Genomic DNA, 24,953 nt, shown 5'->3' with positions numbered 1-24,953 from the left:
AGGGGCTTTTTTCTCTTTGGTATATTGGAATACTTATTGTGTTTGATTTGATGGTATGCTAATCAACACTCTCTCAAATAAAATTACTCACACTCATAAAAGATCGTGAAAACACAATAAATATTATATTGTAGGAAAAATAATAGCAAACATAAGAATTTAACGTGATTCAACATCTCTTGCCTACATCCACGAAATCGTTTTAAAAAGTATTTCACTATCACAAGAATGATTACAAGATTGTCACCCACCCAAAATAGTATATCACTCTACAAATCCGAGTACTCCACTCAATTGATACAAAAAATGATAACACTTTCACACAAAAACACTTCTCTCAACAAAGTGACTTTGATTCACAGTCCCTCTTCTCACACACTCTCTCTTCGTGTGTATTGTTTCTCAACTAAATCTCTTTTATATTTATAGTAAATATTGTCACCAACTATAACAAATAAGTTCTCTTGAAAAGTTGAAACAAAAACAACTTACAATGCATTCATTCAACTAAGGTTCATCTAGTAAAATGCAATCTTCCACTTTGCATTTAAGCTACATAAACCTTAGTGATAAAAATTCAATTCTCAATATGCATGCACCTTATCTTTTGGCTAGGAATTCTACAATTCTCCCCCTCAAGCCAAAAAGAGAAATATCCTCCCATCAATTTGAAAGTGAACAAACTCCCCCTCCAATGGAAGTATTTCCCAACACTTCCACAACATTAGGAAACTTCACTTTCTTTTTCACTTTGCTTTCAAGGTTCCTCTTCAAGGCTTGTCCATCCAAATAGCAAATGTTATCTTTATTTTTTTTGTCCTCGCAACACCAAGTGTCTCCCCTTGTACACTTTGCATCCCCACTTTGAACCAATATATTTGTACCCTTGTGATGTCTTCTCCCCCCATCTCGAACCTTTGTGTGTTCTCGATTATAACTTTGATACCATTGTTGGATAATCAACACACCCTCAAATACAATTACTCACACCTACAAAGGATCATACGAACACAACAAAGATTACACCGTAGGAAAAATAATAACAAACACAAGAATTTAACGTGGTCTGACACCTCTTGCTTACGTCCACAAAACCGTCTCAAAAAGTATTTTACTATCATAATAATGATTACAAGATCCTAACACACCCCTCCCCCCCCCCCCCCAAATAGTGTATCACTCTATAAACCTGAGTACCTCACTCAATGGTTACAAGAAACGATAACACTCTCACACAAAGATATTTTTCTCTCAACAAAGTGACTTTGATTTACAATCTCTCTTCTCACACACTCTCTCTTCATGTGTGTTGTTTCTTTACTAAATCTCTTCTCTATTTATAGTGAAGATTGCCACCAACTATAATAAATAAGTTCCCTTGAAAGTTGAAACAAAAATAACTTTCAATGCATCCATTTAACTAAGGTTCATCTCGTAAAATGTAATCTTCCACTTTGCATTTAAGCCACCTAAATCTTACTGATAAAAATTTAATTCTCAATATACATGCTTATCTTTTGGCTTGAAACTCTACAATTACTTGATGGAAATCTCTTATAAATTTTGGCATAGTAAGAGTGAAATATTGTCATTATAGGTTACTGAAGCCTTTGTTTTTTTTTTACAGGATGATGCTCAATCATTTGTATTTGAATAAAATGCCTTTTAAATTCTTCCTTTCACTTCTTTTATGTGTGGGTGTGTGCACGCACATTATATTAGACTAATTTGTTTCAAATTAAAAATAATAATAATTTTGATGTAAAATAATTTAGAGGTTATTATTAGATATTTAAACAAATAGAAGTTAGTTTACATTTACTTAAGATCATAAATTAGAAATTTTATTGGAATAAAACATTTAGGATTCTGCTAATCAAAATAGATTGCAAAACAAATATTATATCCTATCAAGTAGAAATTATTTTACAAGAAAAATCTCTCTCAATTTTACGTGTGTGTTCAACGACCATGCATTAGCACGTAAGCATGATTGTGCTTTAGGTTAGCATACAATGTGCTTTCCAAGCAATGGGGTGCTAAGGTGATGCTCTCAATTTGAAGAAAAATCTCCATTTCTGAGCACGACTGGATTTATTGGCAGAACATCATCTAATTTTCTTTCAACCAAAGAAGGATTCCACTAATCAAAATATATTACAAAACAAATATTATGTCATATCACTCCTGACTTACTAAAAAATCATCTAGGTCTTTTTTGGCATACTTTCAATATCACCTTGAGAAAGAACACCCAAGTATCATGTAATCACTCAATCACTTCTTGGCTTTCCAAACAACAAATTTGAATGATTACAAATCAAATAACTCTCAATAAGAGAATATACAATGAAGAATAGCATACTAAATACTCAGTGTTTGACCAACCAGAGATAAAACTTATATTAGAGTAAAAATTGCAACACTTCAAAATGTTAGATTTCAACAATTCAAGATGTTTGTTGCTGACCTTTCTTCTTGATTTATAGGCTTCAAGAATTACTGTTGTAGGGATCAGACCTTATGAAATATCCATTTTCTCGCAAAGCTTGACCTATTGCAACCTGACAACTTTGGGGCGAGAGAGAAACATGCAATAGTATTGTCCTTGCATGAGCAAAGTTCATGTTGTCTCTACTACTTGTACAAAAAGAATTTTTGCAAAGAGTGTGTGCACTGATATAATTCCTTTCTTTTGTCCTGCCTTTATACATACTTGAAATTCAAATGGTGAGATTAATTTTGAAAAGGCCATGGAACAAAAGTACACAAATATTTTTAGCTGAAAGCGTCTTTGTTCAGAGTACAAACATGTTCTTTCAAGATTGGACAAAAAGAGACTTTTTTCTATAAACTAATGTGTAAGTTATTTAACTCCAACTTAGGCTTTAAAAAAACTAGCACTTTGGATGCTAGTTTTCACAAACAATTATGGACATTTGTCTGATTGAAGTATGTTGGACGCTAGATTTATAATCTTTTAACAAATCAAGTGCCAGAGTCCATAAATATATATTAGATGCATAAAGTTCATGTTCATAACTCAATTAAGGTTAATAAATACAATATCAAAATTGTCGTGAACATTTATGTTCCTAAAATGCTTAAAGAAACTCACTACCATCAAATTTTAATATATTGTTATCATAAAAAATTTAATACTTTTGAAGGGTTAGACATTATTCATAGAACTGGCAAAAATGGACCTAGCCCAATAGGCCAATCTAGTCGACTTGCAATTAGTGTCAGGCTAAGCTAATAAAATGCAGCCCAAATAGAAACGAGCCTTTTTTACCCAATCCATATAGCCCGACAGGCCAAATGGATTCGGACCAAGCATGCTCGACTAGTAATATATAATAAGTATTAAATAAAATATAGTACCTTATTAATATAATGGCTTGAATATGTTTTTGGTCCCTAATAAATACTCATTGTTTGCATTTGATCCCTAATAAATTTTTTCTTTTGATCGGGTCCCTAATATTTGAAAAAAAAAATTTGAGGTCCTTGTCGTTAGTCGGGATCCGTTAACTGCTTACATGGTCGTTAACCGATCATACAGACATGTCAGTGTGATTTTTGTATCACTGAGATTACAAGTGTATGCTTAAAAAAATTCTTTTTTTCTCTTTTCTTTTTGTTCTTTCTTTTCCCAATATGTCCCTCTGGACAACCCTTTTCTCTGTTGACTCTCTTCTACCTCTCTCACTGTTGGGAATGGCATGGAAGAGTCCACCGTCATGACACCCTCCCGAAACTGCTCTCCACCCTGGTCCCCGTCGCCCAGCCCTTAGCCCGCCCCCCATCTCCAAGTTCTTCATCGCCACCCAACCTGAGCATCACCATCTCTTTTAACAAATCCACCATTCTAGTCTAAACATAACCACTAGAAATAAAACCTTTTTTTTCATAACAAGTGAATAAACTTGTTTGCAAAATATTGGAGCTCGCAAAGCACAGCAGGCCGAAAGAATGTGAATGTATGTATACATGATTTTGATGATGCCAAAGATAAGCATTTCTCAAGTTTAAATCATCATTTAGAAATTCGTCTTTAAGGGAACTTAGAACTTGCATAAAAATCTGAGTAGGTTTTAATTGGGGGAATAGTTAGCATAATCTTAATTCAACCCCCCCCCCCCCCCCTTCTTAAGATTTTTGAGGCCACTTGTCTAACAAGTGGTATCAAAGCAGAATTCTTGTATAAAGTTTAAAAACTTCAAGAATAGGCCTCTTATGTTCAATGGTGAGGGTTATCATTATTGGAAAACCCGAATGCAGATCTTTATAGAAGCCATAGATTTAAAGATATAGGAAGCCATTGAATTTGATTCCTTTATTCCTACAATGGTAGAGAGAAATGCAACTATATAAAAAAAATTAGAGAAGAAGATGATGATGATGAAAGAAAAAAGAAGAAGATTCCTCCTTAGCCCCAACATGCTGAATGTGATCAATCTTGGCATATGAGATTCAATTGTCCTATCTTCAAAAAAAGAATGAAAAATCTTATAAGAGGAATTTCAAAGAGAATAAAGAAAAGAAAGGATGCATCACTTGGGAAGATAATGTCATAAATTCTTCAAGTGATTCAGAGAATAAAATCATAAGTCTGAGTATCATGATGAAAGACTATGAAAACAGAGAAGAGCAGAGTCGATACATTGATAGCAATTTCTCCAAACACATGGCATGCATCAAAGTTTATTCATATTTATCCTCAAGATAAGTGGATATGTAATTTATGAAGACAGCAAACAAAGGTCACATTTCTCCCCAAGAAAAGTGAATCTCAGGAAAAGTGAATATGTGATTTATGGAGACAACAAAGGCCACTTGATCAACAAGCTCAACAAGTGATATCAAATGATAGCAACAGGTCACTTGTCTTTGATTGATTATTTTTTATGTTTGTTTTCTACTTGAGTTTAAATTGTCCTTGATGATTGTAATTGAATTTGATTGATTGTGTTTAATGATTGATTGCTTGTGTTTTTTTATTGATGTGTTTGTTTTTGCTTGATTGATATTCAATGTTTGTTAGTTTGATTGATTAATTATATTTTATATTTGATTAATTGTTTTTTATGATTGTTTTTTATTGTCTAATCTATTAAACTTTTCAAATTAGTTTCATATTTAAAAAAAAACTATTTCAAATTTAGAAAAGGAAATTTTGAAATAGAAATTTTAAATTTTAAATTTGAATTTGAAAATTGAAATTTGAAAAAAAAAATTGAAAATTGAAATTTAAAATTAAAATTTGGAAGTTGGAAGTTGGAAGTTGAAAGTTGAAAATGGAAGTTGGAAGTTGGAAGTGGTAGTTACTGAAAGTTGAAGTTGGAAGTTGGAAATTGAAAGTTGGAAGTTGGAATTTAAAATTTAAAATTTAAAATTTAAATATGAAATTTGAAAATAGAAATTATTGTGCATAGTTAGTTGATTGTTTAATTAATTTGATTTGAAACGTTTGATGATTGATTGTATTTGTTTGTGTTTGAAGGTTATGTTGATTATTGATTACTTTTGATGGTTTTTCTTGTTTTATACTGGATATGTGTTTAATGCCTTTTGGTATCACTTGATTTTCATACATTGCAACAAGTGGTAACATTTTTTCTCCTCTCTATTCATGATTTGTTTTTTTATGTTGACAAAGAGGGAGAGATAGATAAAAGATATATGAAATATTTGTGAGACAACTTTTTATATATGAAATCTTTAACTGTCTCATATAAGCAATCATTGCAAAACAAAGGAGGAGTAAAACTATATACAAATGGATATTTTTTTGTTGTTGTTGCTCCTAGCCTATAGGTAGTTGTCATCATAAAAAAGGGGGAGAATGTAAATCATGCAGGTTTTGATGATGTCAAAGAGAATTTGCTTGACAATGAGCGTCATCATCAAAAAGGGGGAGAATATAAATCATGCAGATTCTGATGATGTCAAAAAGGATTTGCTTGATAATGAGTGTCATCATCAAAAATGGGGAGAATGTGGATCATACATTGTTTTGATGATGTCGAAAAGAAATTACTTGATTGTCATCATCAAAAAGGGGGAGAATGTGAATGTATGTATACATGATTTTGATGATGCCAAAGATAAGCGCTTCTCAAGTTTGATCCAAGTCAAGAATTCAGAAATTCAGAAAATAACTCCCAAGAGTCACAACTCTTCAGAAAATAACTCTTGAGAGTCACATTTGTTCAAGAGATTTTTGAATGGTCATCAAAGGCCTATAAATAAGTGACTTGGGACACAAAATTCAATGAGAGAGTTTTGCTTGTTCAAAATGTCTTATCATCTCAAAAGGAAATGAGAGAGATTCCAAGAGAACTTCATTGTCAAATGCTCTCTCAAAAGAACATCTTGGGCAAACACTTGCAAATCTACTAAGAGTTTCTCCATGGACTTCAATTGTAATATCCTTCTCTTCAAGAGAGAATTCTTCTTTCTTCTCATTCAAAGAGATTGATTAAGGAACTGGGGGTCTCTTAAGTTGTAAGGATTCATGAACACAAGGGATGGGTTGTCCTTGTGTGGTTCAAACTTTGTAAACGGAATTTTACAAAGGGAGTGGAAAATCTCAAGTGGGTTGCTTCAGTACTGGGCGTAGGCACGGAATTTGCCGAACCAGTATAAAATTGTGTTTGCATTCTCTCTTCCCTTATCTCATTTATTTTGTTGCAATCAATTTTGTCTTTCATGTTTAAAGAACATTATTAAATTGATTGTTGCTTCTTCTGCATTCTAAGCCTATCCCTCTTAAGTTATTGAGGCCGCTGGTCCAACAAAGAACACTCCCATAGTTAAACTCATAGGCTCAACACCAAGTAAATGCATCCTACAAAACATATCCAATGACTTCTCAAACATTTGATTATGGTCAAAACCTAGATATCACGGTGTTCCAAGAAACAAGATTTGGAAGAGCAGTTGTATCAAACAGCTTGCAGGCAACAACCATGTCAGTGGATTTGAAGTACAAATCAAGCAAAGAGTTCATCAAGAATATATTAGACTGTAAATCACGAGTTATAAGCAAAAGGGCATGCAAGGTTTTTGTGTTCCTGGAACTACATTACCTTGAAAACTTGTAATCACATAAGAACCCAAAAGGGTTGGAAAAGGTGGAATTTTGTCCATGTTTAACTCGTGAAACAAATGGGTTTTGTTCAAAAGCGAGGGAACATGAGAATCTACCAGCAAATTGGTGTGAACTTTTCCACTTAAACTTTTTATAAATTAGATAATTCGTTAAGATCATACGAAAGGGGCAGAATATGATAATTCTTCATTGCTGCCCACCACCAACCACAATCTCATTCCTTAAATTTTATTGTGTTTTCATCTCTCTCCCAACCCCATCACCACCATTGCGCGGGTCGCCACATGACCTCTCTACACCATCACCACACCACAGCTCCACATTCATCATAAGATTTGTCAAATCCACGCCCAAAACCATCACCCATCACCATATCTAAACAGAAAAACATCAAAATCACTACCCCGTGTTGCAACCACCTCCACAACTCCATCCATACCCAAAATCCTGCGTGCAACCATCCCTCTATCACCATAAACGTCGCACGTGCAAAACTCTTACCATCGACTCTAAATCCCAATTTTTTTTAATTTGAAATTGGAGTTTTTATTTGGGATTGTAAATCTGAATTTTAGGGTGGCACAAGATTAGGGATGAAGAGTGGCTTATCGATTTGTATCCGGTATGATGTTTGTTGAGGCTTGGAGAGAGGAAAGAGATAAATGAAGGAGAAACAAAGGAGTGGTGGCTGTCTCGTTTTGCTCCAACAGAGAAATAGAGTGGCTTTCCAAACGACGTCGTAATTATTTTTAAAAAATTAAAATAAAAAACTCACTCAGACAACGAGTGTACGTGACATGTCTGCCTGGCCAGTTAACAGCCACATAATCAGATAGCGAATTTCAACTAATGACAGGGACCTCGGAAAAAAAAATTCAAATACTAGGGACTCGATCCAAAGGAAATGTTTATTATGGACCAAACACAAAAAATAAATATTTATCAGAGACCAAAAACATATTTAAGTCTAATATAATTTATAATTTTATATTGCAATTTATATTTTTTTTAAAAAGAAAAGTATATTCATTAAACATAAATAAGTGTCCATAAGAAATGACAACTCTAAGACAATATTATTAAATTGAATATTCGTTAATCATAATTTAAATGGTTTTGTAAATACTTATTAGGAGATATAAATGCATAATAAATAATTTTTTACCTTTAAATTTTTTTATATTTTTTTACATAAAATCAATTTTTTTAACCTTTCTATTAATTTTTAAATTGATTAGATTATATCTTGTGGCCCAACAGTCCAATGTAGGACTAGATCGGACATAAAAAATTTCAACCCAAAAAAAATATGAATCGAACCAGCCCCAATATAATCTAATCCATTTTGTCAACCTTATTCATATATTTGGTTCTAGCAATAGGGAAGTTCAGGCATGAATATAAACATAATAAGCCAATAATGATCCAAAATCCCGCGCCCCTGTATCGAACACGTAAACTGAGTATTTATCACTGATAAAGAAAGAAAATTTTCTATGTTGACTTCATCCCTACAACAATCGTTGTAGAGATTGAATTTCTATATTGATTAAAAAATTGATTAAGAAAGTATTTACTTATATCGGTTGCTTTTATATCCATCTTGAAACCAATCTAGAATGTAAAAAAATAACCATCTGAATATGTTTTTTTTTTTTAATTTCAGTAGTAGTAGTGAGACTATTATCAAATGTAAATTTCTTTCAAATTTAAATTTCTTTGAAAGGTTGAACCAATAGTTTTGTTTTAGAATTTTAAAAGGAAAACAGGACATGTGCTAGATGCATATGTTAATTTTTCGCGAAAAATTAATTCATATGAAGTGAAAATAATATAATTTTTAAACAAATATTACACTTTTAATTACTTATATGTACAATAATTAAAACACCTACGTGAAAGTTTGTTTATTTGTGAAAATTATAAAATTCAGCCTAGCTACATGCATGACTAAGGTATTTTCATTACATATAATAATTTATTTAATTTGATGAAAAAAATCTTTTTTTATCATTAATTAAAAAGTTTAAGTGATTCTTATCAAACGGGATCAATCTTTGTCAGTAAAAAAAATTATAATAACCTAGTCAACTATTTTTTTTAACAAATTCTTTTAAGGAGTTTTTTTTTATTCTACTTTCACCTTGGATTTTACGTCGATTCAATTTCAACGAAAATACTTCTTGGTTAAGAAATCCTAATATGTATGAGTTTCTCTATCAAAAAGATTGAATAATGCATGTACTCTATAAAAACAAAAACAAAAAAAAATTTGTTGGGTCAAAAAATATTTACATCTTAAAGATGAATTATGACTCCTAATTATTTTGATTAGATATAAATAAATATAAATGATAAAATATATGTTTGATGTGCTATCAGATCGTGATTTGTATTTTTATGTCTGTGTTTTCAGACGATACATTCATATGATGATCTAACATAATAATTAAGTAGTTCATTTAAGATCATCATTTAATACTCTATGTCAGAAATTCTTTCAGGCAAAAAATATTCTCTATGTCAAAGTCTTATAAAGAATAAATGGAATCCAAAATCTGAAAGAATCTGAACCTCTTCAAAAGGCACACTATGTTGTTGCAGACCTGTTATGATGAAATAAGTGACTTTCCTCCTGAAGTAGAAGACACACTAGCCTATCAGCATGGACTTTGCATGAAAAAGGACATGCATCTAGTGCAAGCATTAAATACTCCAACGAACTCAAGACTTCATATGAAGAACATAATGAAGAATCTAATCTTTGTGAGAAAATGGATACTTGAAGATGAAAGTTATATATAAAAGAAACTTTGAAAAAATAAGTTACGAATCATCTATGCGAACATATTCTTTTATTCTTTCTTGTGAAGCTTTCTATAAACCTTTCCATAGATACTAAGCTTTCAAAACACTTTATATACCTTTAGATAAAAGACTAAAATTGTTGAGTGATTTATCTATCTATAAGATAGACGATCACAACTTATTTGTGCAAACTTCCAACAAATCTTGTTGATTTGTTTAGAACCAGTAGTGACTTGATACGACAAAGAATATCGGGTTTAAGACAAGCTTGTGGTAGAACTTGCATGTGGTAGAGCTTGCATGTGCAAGAGCTATAAGTGACACTAAAAAATACTTGTAACTTTGATAGCTTAATAGAAATTTGATGGATTGTCAAGAAGTGAACGTAGTCTCAAGTTTGAGATGAACTAATACAATTCTCCGTGTGCTTTCTTTTTCTTGTTTTAATTGACAAAGAGTTTGATGAATTTGTTTTTAAATCTTATATATTTTTTTGTTTCACAAAGAAAACAATTTTTCTCATTGTTTAACAAAGTCTGTATCAAAACCTTCTTTCATCTGTTTTTATGTTTATCTATATCAGACGATAAACATGTTTTTATCTTTAAAAAAAATTAAATGTCTAAAAACACAGTTGAATTGTTTATGTATATCCTTCTACAAGAATAATGCATGTACTATTCAGCTTGTGACTTTCTTTTTCTTAATTTGGGGTATGTCCGATTAAATGATTCTAGACAGAGATTTTTGTTTTACGGTTAGACACAGAATTGGAAGAGATATTCTCGTTGAAATAAGGTAGTTCCCGACAATATAAGTAAACAAAGAGAATCAAATTATATAATTAAAGAATGCCACACTTGGTAATTGGACAATTGGTCTATCCGAATTGCGTCTGACTAAAAACATCTAAAGAAAATTTAATCATTTTTAGTCACACGGAAGTCACAGCAGTTTGCGTTTAATTTAATATTGTGCACGATTGGTTCTCATTTAAGTGTCACTCAAATTCAAACTAAATGAAAGGGTAATTAATTTGCTAGCACTACTAAAATAAAAGATAGACCGACGCTTCTAATGTGAATTTTGGAATAAAAGAATATACAATTTGTCAAATAAATAAAAGGCATACTTCTTGAATTTTGGAAGGAACCTATCCCAGTTCTCCTGGGCAAGTGCTGGATCCTTTTCAAGTTCTTTCTTCATCATAAGAACCTGACAATGTGAAAAGAAGTGACATATTTTCTTCGGCCAAAATCTACACCACAAAGGCAATTTATTCAGCATGCATTCTTCAACAATTCTTCTGACGTGCTTCAAGCCTTTGAATGAACCCATAGCAGCAACCGTGTTTCCCTGTGGAATTGCGTGCAAAATTAAAAAGAAATCAACTGATTCTAGACTACGCTCATATCATAGTGAAAGTAAATGTACAGTCTTCACATTCTAAACTATGAAGCAGAAGTGAAAATTACCTGGACGTGGAGAATGTAGCAGCCAGTGGGTATTTCAAGAGCCTGCACGCCAGTATTTTAGTCGGAGAAAGGTGAGTTACAAAGTTGAAGCCAATAGTGGTGGTAAGCAGTACCAGAAAACCAAAGCAAGAAAGCAACAACAAAGGGTTTATCCCCCCTCCCCATTTCTTAAAAAATAAAATCTTCACAAAAAGCACACCAGTGAGAATTCTTTTTGTTCAATATGGAGAAAAGTGTATTTAGTATCGTGAGAGTTTTTTGATAGATTAAAATATTATGCTGTTTGTTTATGAATTAGACTGGTGTAGTGGTGTTCTTAGCTGTTTTTTTCGTGCCAGTCAGTGTTGTTTGGCTATTAGCGACAGTCACTAGTCTGTGTCCAAAGTTTGCAAGTGGCCATCCTAATGTTGCAATCTTTGGCATTGTACCATGTGTTATATATTGTATTGTATTGGCAATATGTTCAATGAAGGAGGGAGCAGGTGCAATTGCTGCAGTAGGAAAATAACACATTAAAGATTATGCTAATCAAATGGTACTACTATTTACCAGGGTGGAGTCCACTCTAGAGTTGGCTTACAGCTTCCAAACTACAGTTTGCCAAAAACAAAGCAATTTTTAACCTCTACTCAAACCATGACACTAATAAAAATACTATTTTTTACAACATGGAATTTAAGTCAGTCATAAAAATCCTTCTTTGTTTTTATCACAATGACAAATTTGTAAATATTATTAATATTTTAAAAACGGTTTTGGAAAATCACCTTGGAATGCTTCAAAATAAAGACGGTCTTCGAAAAACCCGTCTTAAATGGTTACTATTTTTAATTAATATAATTTATCGCTTTCTCTTTCTCTCTTTATCGGGCAGTGTACCAGACCACTCTCTCTCATTCTCGCATTCCTTGTTGTCACCTCAGCTTTTTTGATTCATCGCGACACTGTGGGAGATGAGGAAGCCCAAAAGCCCACCATTTCCTTCAAGTAACTCTACCACACCCGCCACTGCTGGGAGAATGTCCTCGGCTTTTGGTGCCGAAGCAGAACCAGACTCGGTTCGGGTTCAAACTCGCGGTCAGGGTCAATGGTGAGATTCTCCTGAAGACACTGCAAAGAATGCTCTCGATCTGCAACCACGTGTTCGTCAACATCCAGGCTCTGATTTGCAGGATCTTAATACTATACCAGACAAAGCAACAAGGAAGCAAAATTAAAAGCAAAAACAAAAAGGAAACTCTTTCTTTCGTGGCGAACCAGGAGAGGTTGAAGCTGTAGGAGGAGAAGGCCGAGGAGGACAAATCCAAGGTCGATGATCTCCGAGGTTCTCCTATGAGCATTGGAAACCTCGAGGAACTCATTGACGAGAGTCATGCCATAGTTTCATCCTCGGTGGGGCCCGAGTACTATGTTGGTATCTTGTCTTTCGTCAATAAAGATCAGCTCGAGCCTGGATGGGCTATTTTGTTGCATAACAAGGTAGGGTTAGGGTATGCTGCTGATTTGTTGAATTGTTTTAGCGTTTTGATTGATTGACTGCCCTATTTTGTGATAGATTTTTTTTTGGGGGGGGGGGGGGGGTTTAGACTTTAGTGGTTAGATTGTGTGTTTGGTTTGTGATGCAAGAGCTTGTAGGCCTAGGATCTTCTTCATTAATGGATTCCTTTGCTTCTTGGAAGATGAATGGTAGCGGAATGGAGAAGGAAGAGAGAGAGGAGACGTCACTTCAAGGAGAAGATGAGTCTAGAAGAAGCTCACCACCATAGGAGGCCATGGATAAGAGCCTGGAGGAAGAAGGAGATGAATGAAGGGAGAGGGAGAGAAGAGCACGAAATTTTGTGCTCCAAATGATCTTTGAAATCTGAAGTTTAATATTCAAATCATCAAAGTTGAAAAAAATGCACACACATGACCTCTATTTATAGCCTAAGTGTCACACAAAATTGGAGGGAAATTCAAATTTCACTTGAATTTGAAATTGAATTTGTGGAGCCAAACTTTGGAGCCAAAATTTCACTAATTATGATTAGTGAATTTTAGTTATGGTTCAGCCCACTAATACAAGATCAATTCCAAGATTATCCACTAAGTGTTCTTAGGTGTCATGAGGCATGAAAAGCATGAAGGACATGCACAAAGTGTGACTATATGATGTGGCAATGGGGTGTAGTAAGCAAATGCTCACCTCCCCCTCTAAAATTTAATTGGATTGAGCTTCTACCAATTCAATTAAATTTATTTCCAACCACACACATCAAATATCCACTTATGCATGTGAAATTACAAAACTACCCCTAATACAAAAACTAGTCTAGGTGCCCTAAAATACAAGAGCTAAAAAATCCTATATTTCTAGGGTACTCTACCTACATTATGGAGCCCTAAATACAAGGCCCAAAAATAATGAAACCTTAATCTAATATTTACAAAGATAAGTGGGCTCATACTTAGCCTATGGGCCCGAAATCTACCCTAAGGCTCATAAGAACCCTAGGGCCTTCTCTTGCATCTCTAGCTCAATCTACTTGGAGTTTTCTATCCAATGTCCTTGCGGGGTAGGATTGCATCAGTTTGTGGATTGGGATTTTGTGATTTTAGATTGAATTGCTTGGGGTTAGAGACATTGTGATGTAGTGGAGTTCAAATGAAAGCTGGTTTGGTCATTTTGAGTTGGTAGAAAATTGTTATTTCCCCTCTAATGCTCTCTCTCTCAATAGGGTTTTGATTATACTTATATTTTATAGCCTGTTTTGAAAATATATTTAGTTAATCAAAGGTATGCATTAGGTTGAACACTTGACATATTTGGTAACTTTTTGACATGATAATACTGTATTAGGAAGTACTAAAAGTTTCATTGATAATGGTGCTTGTTGGAATGGTTAATGGGTACACCCTGTTGTTTTTGTTTTGGGCGGCCAGGGGTGGTTGATCTTTCATGTATCTAAAAAATGTTATTAAGAGCTGTTGAATATATATTTTAAGGTTGTTCAAGGGTTTTCTGTAGATGTGGTAACATGTTTTAGGGTTCCTATCTTGTTGAAGAAGTTATAAATTTTGAGAGATGTGAAATAACACATTACTACCTTATAACTGACATGTGGACACCAGAACCTGGAAAGAGGGTGAGAAAATTTGTGAATAAAATATTTTTGTTGAACCATGTTTTTTTGGGAAAAATGGACATGGATATTGACATAATTGTTTTTGTATTAAGATCAGTCATCTCTTTTTGTGCAATTGATATGATTAGATGATGTTGGAAATGTAATGCTTCTTATCATGTATGGTTCTTTATCAGGTTCTCTCTATTGTTGGGCTTCTTCAAGATGAAGTTGATCCAATGGTCTCTGTTATGAAGGTTGAAAAGGCACCTTTGGAATCATATGCTGATATTGGTATCAAGCCTCCTAAGGGAGTCATTTTATACGGAGAACCTGGAACTGGGAAGACGTTGCTTGCTAAGGTGTGCATTTTTTGGGGTTTCTTATACGGGGCGATGGAATATAATCTTGACATATTTTTTATTTCTCATTTTCTCTGTTTAATAACTTGGAGTTTGAAATTCTTTCTCTGTTTTTTATTCCTCACTAAAAGGTCTTATACTTTTGATATTTAGATACACACTTTAAGGATGACATTAGCTGATGATGTCAACTTAGAAGAGTTTGTTATGACTAAGGATGAGTTCTCTCGAGCTGATATAAAAGCAATATGTACTGAAGCTGGCTTACTTGCTTTACGAGAACGCCGGATGAAGGTTAGTAGTATCTTCTATATATTTGTAGAGTTATGGCCTAAATAATGTGATCCTGTGGAAATATATTATTGTACTGTTGCTGTTAGGAATTACAAAGTTATTAATATGGACAAGCTCATTTTATGGCTCAAATTCATATATTAAGATAATTAACAAAATATAGCATAGGTTGGTTGGATATTTTAAGTTTTGACATACCAAACTTTCTCAGCCTACCCCATTGAAGAAAGTGGCAGAAAAATTGGAGTGAGTTGAGATGTTGGAAATATTGACGAAATGGATCTGGAAAACAATCTCCCTATATTGGAGTAAGTAGATGTCATGTCACTACTTATTCCACACAGCCAAAAATTTGAAGGACCTACTAAAAAGTAAATAACTGCCGTTGCTCTTCCCTATGTAGTTGCGCTTATATGGCAGATCAAATAGGGTGTTTTCCAATATTGTTATATTGCTCTCAAGAGGTTCTAATTGGAGAGGCACTTAATGTATAAGACATTAAGATTACACCCTTAGATATATGTATTATGTATAGTTGACTTGCACGGCTATTAATAGTGTAACTTATTGATTAATTAATATTTTAGCCTTTTCAGTGTAAATATATATGTATTTTTTATATATAACTAAAATTTATAATAAATAAAAAATTTGAAATATATAAATTATGTTATAATTAAAGTTTGTAATAAGTATATATTTTTAAAATTATTAATTATATTTTAGATTTACGATAAATAATTTATATTGTGATGCAATATTTTTTTTTCAATATTTGATATTTGTTAAAAAAATATTAAAATCCAATTTTAAAAAATGATAAAATTGATAAATTAAAAAAAGAAAAAGAAATGGGGGAATATCAAATTTATAGATAAAGATAGAAGGAGAGTGGTTTGAGATAGTTGAGAAACAATTTTTTTGGGCTATTTGTTAAATTAAATAAAATTTAAAATTTAAATTAAGAAAAATCAAAATATACATTTATTATTATTGTTAGTTTGGTTTGCTAATTGTTAGCTCTTTTAATTTTTTGGAAAGTATTTTTTAAATGCATAAACATATGAAAAAGATAAATATAAATAATTATTAATTATATGTTTAATTATCCATTTGGTCCCTATAGTTTCCAAACTTATCCAATTTAGTCCATATAGTTAATAAGTGGCTTTAGTAGTCCCTGTATTAATAAGTGATTTTTTTAGTCCCTCTAGTTTACCTTCTAATTCCCAATAGGTCCTTGTCGTTAAAATTGTTTAAGACCGTTAGAAGATTTGTCAAAGTCCACTATGAACTCTCACTTCAAGTGTGTTTTCACATCGCACCTCGGACCGAACTGCACCTCGCACTGCATGGCACCTCGCACCCGCACGACACCTCACACCGCACCTCACACCGCACATGTGCAGAATCTGCCCCATTTTCCTTTCAGTTCATGACATAAACAACCTTAACCTCCTTCCAGACTCGCAATAAATCAACTTTGATGAGCTCTGGATTTTGCAATAAATCAACCTTAACCTTAACCTGCCCTCATTCTCTGTTAAAGAAGAACACGTCTAATTTTCAGTTGGTTGCAACAATGGACGACATCGGCCAACGCTAGGTTGACTCAAATCACAATCAGTTTTGAGTGGCTGAGATTGAGATGAATTGAAAATGGAGAGGGAGTTTTGTGATGTTGTGCAAAAAGAACAACAAAACCTAAGGTCCTGGCAACAATCTTCTAACGGTGTTAAACAATTGCAACGGTAGGGACCTATTAGGAATTAAAAAGTAAATTACAAGGACTAAAAAAGCTACTTATTAATTATATGGACTAAATTAGATAAGTTTGAAAACTATAAGGACCAAATGGGTAATTAAACCTTAATTATATATAGAGTTAGTGCTAAAAATTCTGATTCAAAATTAAATAACATTAATTAACATTATAGAGTAAAAAATAAATTATAAAAAATGTCCTAAAAATTCTAATTCAAAATTAAATAACATTAATTATTTTGATGATAAAAATTAAATAATATTAATTATTTTTGTTGAGCTCCATAGAAAGATATTTGTGTCTGAACTCTTCTGAATTCCTTATGTTTACCTTATATGTGAACTGCATGGTTCTTGTGGATAGTCACAAAAAATGGATGAATACAAAGAAACTTCTGAACCAGATGCATGATAATGTGATTTTTGGTCTGTAGAATCTTGGCATTTAGGGAGCATTGCAAGTAAGACTCTTGTAGTGTATTATAAGTTTTAGTTTTGTAATCATTTGACTAGAAATATATTAATATAAGTCAATAATGTTTTTAGAAGAATCTATAAATAATAATACAGAGAAAATTTTTGTTGTTATTTGTTCCATTTTGTTGGTCCTCCAACGGGGCCCGCACACCCAAAGATGAAAAAACCTAGGAAGAAAAATAAGCCTAGAACAGGCTGTGGAATTTCTTAGTTATAATGTTAAGCTTACATAAATTAGACACAGTAGCAGACGCTCTACATTGATTCATATAGATGAATGGTTTAGAATGGTGTTTTGTTTCTTGAAGATGATGTCTTGGTAGTTGGTACCAATTCAGTTTTTGCTAGTGATGTAGATAGGATATTTGAAGATAAGGGGATGTTATTTGGAATTCATTTAGACAAGTCTTTTGAATACATGTTTTCCTTTGGTTTTGGTGTATTTCTATTTTTCCTTGGGTTTTGCTGTCACTAGCTTGGTTTTTATTCTTTTTCCTTTTCTAATATATGTGTTCACCTTCCAAGGCTAGTCATATTCTTTTGAGTGGTGATCATTCTGAGAGGCATGAATTAGTGGAGGCAGATGGAAATTCAAGTGATGACTCTCTGTGTGATAAATATCTTGCTCAGGCTGCTGAACTATTTACTTCACAATGCATGATAGGTATTTTGACATTACCTGATATTCTTTTAATCATGCCACTACTGTTACTAGGTTTTCTGGAAATTCAAGTGATGAGTCCGTAACAAATATGTGCTTCCATTTTGCTTGATGTGTTAGGCTAACATTTGTCTAGCAATGAATCAGTCTTTTTTATTATTGTTAATTTTTATGATAAGAGTCATGTCTCTACAAGGGTAATGGGCACCAATGCAGCTCATGAGTATATAGCCACAGGTATTTCTAAGACGGTTATTCTAATAACCAGCTTAGAAAGTAAAGGATACTAAGACGGTTATAGAATAACCGTCGTAGAAAGACAACTCCACTTAAGACATTCTACGATGATTATTCCAATAACCGTCTTAGTATGTATAATCTTCTAAGACGGTTATCCTGAGAACCGTCTTAGATTCTCGACTAAAATAATAACATACTAAGACGGTTAATACAATAACCGTCTTAGATTCCAATGACATATTAAGACGGTTATTCCAATAACTATTTTAAAAAGTTGGATATACCAAGACGATTATCGGAACCTTCATTATATTTAAATTGCCTTTTTACGAAACCTTTTTTTTATGACGGTTCAAAATCGTCGTAAAAGGTTCAATTTAACCGACTTAGTAAGTATTATTTCTAGTAGTGTGACTTAGGACTCTAAACTATGTTCAAATATAATTTAATCGTGAGTTTTCCAAATAAATAATTTATGGATGAAATTCATTTTGCAAAATTGGCTAGTAGCAAAGTTTTCAGTTCAACATTATCTCTACAAATTGAAGCATAAATATATTGGATTTGAATTTGCTATTGAATGTAGTACATCAGTTGACAAATATGCAAGTAAATGTATTATATTCCATATTTCATCAATATTAAATGCAAATAACTCATCAAGATCAACTTCAAGAAGTGTCATTTTTTCCTTGCATGCATGAAAACATAATATAAGTAGAAAGGTCTTCACCTTTCCAAGTATCTTAAGGTCTCACCCAACCGGTTCCAAAAACTTCAGGTCAACATGGATTGGCCAGACCTGTCCAAACAAATTAAAAGGGCAAAAAGTTAAAGTGCATCTCTGCCAAAAACATAATCATTCTAAAGAGCATTATACCAAAAGAGAAAATTAAGAATAGAGAAGATGTAAACATAAACTAAAAGGGGGGAAAGATGTAAAGGCAGTGTAAGTGAAGAAGCATATATCCTCCCTTCAAAAGCATCCAAAATCTTCCATAAAGTGAAAGAAACTGAAAATCACCTTTTTAGGCCTCCTTTAAATTTTAAATTGCTTGTAGAAAGAGACATTTCATCTTGCTAATTTCATGACACCAACCCACCATCTCTCTTTTCTTTCTATTCTTGTTTAATTTATTTATATTATTAGAACACGCACACAAATCTAATTGCTTAAATCCTATGCACACAAGATTCTCTTACACATTATACTCTAGCTAGTGTACTTGATAAATTAATGAGATGCATGTATATATGACTATTTATTATAAATGGTTGTCTTTCTTTTTCTCAATACATATATCTTTCACACACAAAACCCCAATGCTTAGAGAAGGTAGGAGTTCTGGGATGATACGTAGTCATTTAAAAAGAGCACAGAAATAAAAGCATCTAAAAAGTTTCTTCTTGTCTTCTTATATATTCCTTCTTTATTCCCTTCAGAAATTACAATGAAGTTGCCCCCTCTTCATCTTGAACTTAGCTTTAGTGTAAGTGAAGTCTAAAGACAAGAAAAGAAAAACTAAGATTGATCAATGTAGAAGAATATGCCACACATGGACCAAACACCATAGAGCATTTGTGAGGACAAATAGGAAAACAAAATTTATACAGTGTATTTCGTATTTCTGAGCCGTGTGGCTATTTTGATTGAAGAAATATTTGCAATGGTTGAAAAACATGTACTTACCTGTGTCACAATGGCGCCACACAACGAAAACATGACACACAGGAGACAGACGCGAGGGAAGGAGTAGGTGAGTGGCTGAGGAAATGACGGAAGAGACAATGGAGGAACAACGTCAAGGAAGGACGAACTTCTGATCGAAGACTACAGGAGTGGATGAAGAAAATGACAGACTTACGACAGAGGAACGAGGAGTCGCGAGGGATGCTAGAAGAAAGGAAAAGGAGACATGTCGTGGCAATTTTGTAAAAGTAACTGGAAACGACGACGGTTTTAAGAAAAACATCGTCGTTATGGTGGCCTCTACTTACAATATTGCCAATGTGTCAAATTCGACGACAGTTCCACATAATCGTTTTCGTTTTGACGTCATTGAATCTGTTTTTTTTAGTAGTGTATTGTTTTATTACTCTAATATATATGTTTTTACTTCTTTAATTTTCGTTCGGTGTCCTTTTGTATCCTAGTGCAAAGTGTTGGTTAGCATGAAAATCACCATCTGATCTTCTTTGTACAACAGCGCTAAATGCCACAGCAAAATACAAAGGCCGGGAAAGTGGCGAGAAATTTCCCAAGTGGAGACAAAAAAAGACAACAACGCTCTTTATCTACCCTATATATATTGCATATCTCAGTTGCAGAATAATTGGAGGGTGAGTTTTGGCAAATTAAAGAAACCATGATGAGAAGTAGTTTGAATCACTACTCTTTACTTAAGAAGGTAATGTCTTGCATGTATTTCCTTAATTTACGTGTTCTAGTTAAACTCGTTAGGTTTGACTTGACATATATATAGTATAAGAACCACTGTATTTTAAAACTATTTTTTTAGTTAGTGTTGAGTTAGGTCTTAGATTATTTCTGTGGAGTTGCGTTAGTTAATCCTAAAAGGTGGGGTGAAAGAGATTTTAATGAATGAAGTCAAAAAAAAATTGCGCGTTCCAAATTCCTACCACTATTGCCAGTTTGTTCTTTTTTTTTTAGTAGCCGCTATTGTTGGTTGCCACAATAGGTTTGAGAGCTATGTTATTTGTTTTAAGTCTAAATATGTTTTTCATATTTATAATATATTTCTTTTTTAATTTAATATCTAAATAAGATAATTTAATTTTATTATCAGATATTTAAAATTTTTACTTTTGGTGCTTGTCATTTGTTATTATTTAATAGATTTAGACTAACAACAAATACTAAAAATAAAAATTTGAAAATATCAAGTGGTAAAAAAAAAATAGATAGTAAGTTAAAAAAGAAGTATTGTCTTTAACTATAAAAAATATATTTAACTTTTTATTTTATTTGTTTGTTTTTCATAGGTATTTTCTTTTTAAGATAATTGAGACATCTACGGTTGGATACTATAAACAAATATTTTTAATTCAAATCTTGATTCGTTACATTTTGAGAGACTAATCTCTTCTAGTAGACCCATCAACTAGACCCAACCCCATTAATTAGTTTGTTACTTGATTTGTCTTGTGTGTGATTCATATGTTATGAGAGGCATATATATGTTGCAATGTAATGAACCAAGGGCATTTGTCCCTTGGGCTTGACCCATCTGTTGTTGGGTCATGATCACGACCATGAGTTGGGGTGTGGGGTGTGGGGTGAAGCCCTTGTGGTACAATACAAGGGTGAGTTGGTAATATTGAATCGTAGGTTTAAGGTTGTTGAGATTGTTTAGTACCTCCAACTAATTTTGTAAAAGAAATAGATAATTTAGTACCTCCAACTAAGAGTATTGTTCATCATTTGAGTTGGTGACAATTTTAACTTATTATTATTATTAAGGCTTAAATATGTTGGAGATCTCTGAAATATATCCGAATTTCGTAACTAATCCCTGAAAAATTTTTACTTCTCGTTGTGTCCTTGAAACTTTAAAAGTTTTTGTGGGAAATCTCTGTCGAAGTCTTGCTCCAAAACATGATAGCATGTACGTTAGTTGAATACGTCAGCGATACATGTGCAGAGCCACGTCAAAGGTATTAATTGAACTTGTTATCACCACCAGAAATCTCTTGGAGATTCTCCAACCACCCAATTTCATAAAAAATGACACCTGTGACACCCTCTACCCTCACAAATATAAATAAATAATAAAAAGGAAATAAAATCATACAAAATTTATTTTTCAAGTTTTTAAACACATAATAATAGAAGGAAACAAAACCATGTGGAATTAATTCATTTAAAAAAAAACATTTAATTTAAATCAATTCAAAAGGATAAAAGATTCACATCCACTTAGTGAAATCATAGTATAAATTGTTCGAATAAAAGATAAAGTTATCCCGGCTCAAAACAAGGTCGTCCATTCTGAATAAATATATAAAAAAAGCTAAAACATAACACAATTATATAATTCACAAAATTATAACATATGAAGTAAAATTCTATGCCCTGATGTCACACTTATCAGAGCATATCCCTATCACAGGCTAAGTCTCTCTATCTCTAGTATGGAACTCATTATATGTTGACTCACCTGAAACAAAATGACAATCAACCCAAATAGAAATATACACCGGGAGTGAGTTATCACATTTATAAATAAAATACAGATAAATAAAAGCATAAGCAAAAATACACTATACAATTATTTATAACATAACTCAACTTAATTCAATTCACGTTATTTCAACCCTTTATCATTTAAATTTCATATTTCAATCACCCATCACATTATCCATGAATCACACACTCAATCAAGACATAACAACACTAGCTGATTTCATAATAAACAATTCACATGTGTTATGCAACAATTATACTAAGACTCAAGCCTATATGCAATGTGGTACCATGTCAGTGAAAAACTACACTAGGGTGCTTAGTAGTACATAACAAGACACACTACACAATGGGTATGTCAAGTCACTCTTACTAAGTAAAATCATAAGGTGACCAGTCAGAGCTACTCTATTTTGCGAGAATGCTTCAACCATATGGGATCGACATAGGCTTAAAGGAGTGTCTTTACCCCAAGGCCTAGACTCCGAAGAATCTGTTTGGGCCTTACCTTCCTGATTCAGGTCCAACCCCTAAAACAATTTTTACACGCAGACATTGTTCATGAATTATACAATACCCATGACCTCACACTTATATTTCAAACACATTTAACACATTACGCTACAATTTAACCGTTCAGAATCCTAACTAGGAATCTTATATTTTTCCTTTAATGTTGCGCATAAAAACTTTTCTCAAGGTAAACACTAGTTGGATTATTGTATAACTCATAGCTCACAACACAAGTAATATCACTTCAAGTATTAATCACACACTCATTCACAACCATATCTCATATCTACAATTTAACTAATTACAAACTATATTTAACAATTAGATAAAAAAATGTATAATAATAAAAACATAACACATCTAACTTCAAGGCTTATAAATATATTTACATGTAACAAATATATATAACACACCACCATACAATTACATGCAATACTATATATATATATATATATATATATATATATATATCACTAGATAAATACTATGTGCATATCGGTGCATAAAAAACATTAATTAAATTTATAAGAAATCAGATGTATTATAAATATTAATATGCATATATAAGTAATTAACGTATTAAAAACATTAACATAAATACATTAAAAGCTTATTAAGTATATGTATATAAATGTATTAACATAACATTAAAAGACTAACATAATTATATTAATTATATATATAAATTATATTAATGTAAACAAAATTAATATATACATATCAATGTAAACCTAAAATATTAACATAAATGTACATTAATATAAATATGTTAAAATATTAAGTAAAGTCGTTTCCTTCTCAACTATAGTTCAATTTGGTGGACACGCGTAATAATTACTCGCTATAAACCCAATAAGATAAATATTTTCCCCATGTCCATAGGATTACCTATTAAGTGTACCGTTCATAAAACTTACAATTACTTTTTCTCTAATATAACCATATTAAAATATTAACGTACATTAATATATTAAATATATTATGGTAACATTCAAATTTACATACATATAAATTATATTAACATAAACATAATTAATATATATATATATATATATATATATATATATATATATATATATATATATATATATATATATATAACATGTGATGGAATAAAACTAGATCAGAAATTTTTAAGTAGTATAGCCATAGGTATCCAAATTAAGTAGTAATTAGTTAACATTCAGATGAGTGAATGTATTTTTGTATATAAGAGTATTTTTATTCTTTAATATAACTTATAAATGTAATATATGTTAAAATATATATAGTATTATTTTAAATATCAAACATATCATTAAATAAATATAATATGTATATAAAGAATAAAAAATTTATATATTTATATTGATTTACATGGAAAACATGTATACCTATATCCTAAACATATTTCAACAAAGTCACAGACATTAAGGAAATGCCTAATTATGATGTGAATAAAGCTTTAGTTAATTTCTTCGATGACTTTAGTCAATTCAATTATCCAATAACCATTGCACATATGAATTTCATGATGAGAAATCATGTACGCAGAAGAAAATATAATGTTTGTGAAATAAAAGTGTCAATATGTGTAGTGTATACACTGGGACGTCGAAAATTTAAAAAAGAAAAAAAATCAATAAGATTGAAAGGCCAATATATCCTATCTAAACAAAATCACTACCACATAATTTTTATGCTAATTATAAAGAGTCATAATTCCTAAGGTACACACTCAACACAAGAACACATCAATTTTACAACAAATTCGCATGAGAACACCAATTGGTCCATCTAATACACTCAATCTACGATTGAAACAAAAAAACATAATTGAACTTCATAAAACATCCCAAAATAACCCAAAAATTGATCTAGGAATTTCTACACATGTTCATTCTAATCCTCAAGCATGAGTAACTCGTCCCTTACCTCGATGTAGTCGTTCAAGC

At 32.1% G+C, this 24,953-nt stretch overlaps 1 protein-coding gene, 1 long non-coding RNA gene and 1 pseudogene across 4 annotated transcripts in view; 1 reads left to right on the top strand and 2 right to left on the bottom strand.

Moving 5' to 3' along the window:
* LOC100782052 (vacuolar cation/proton exchanger 3) overlaps nucleotides 1-24,953 on the bottom strand; it is a 51,219-nt gene that overhangs the window by 5,207 nt on the left and 21,059 nt on the right. The gene's annotated exons all lie outside the window — the stretch shown is intronic.
* Nucleotides 10,867-11,928, bottom strand: LOC102670313 (uncharacterized). Its single transcript, XR_413466.4, has 2 exons — nucleotides 11,401-11,928; nucleotides 10,867-11,281 (listed from the first exon to the last, which is right to left on the bottom strand). It is a non-coding gene; the product is annotated as an uncharacterized lncRNA (long non-coding RNA).
* Nucleotides 12,354-15,410, top strand: LOC100781505 (26S proteasome regulatory subunit 4 homolog B-like; annotated as a pseudogene).

Source organism: Glycine max, chromosome 3 (genome assembly GCF_000004515.6).
Source record: "Glycine max cultivar Williams 82 chromosome 3, Glycine_max_v4.0, whole genome shotgun sequence".
In the NCBI taxonomy this organism is placed as follows: domain Eukaryota; kingdom Viridiplantae; phylum Streptophyta; class Magnoliopsida; order Fabales; family Fabaceae; genus Glycine; species Glycine max.
The sequence above is the reverse complement of the archived record's forward strand: the minus strand, read 5'-3'. Positions and strand labels throughout refer to the sequence as shown.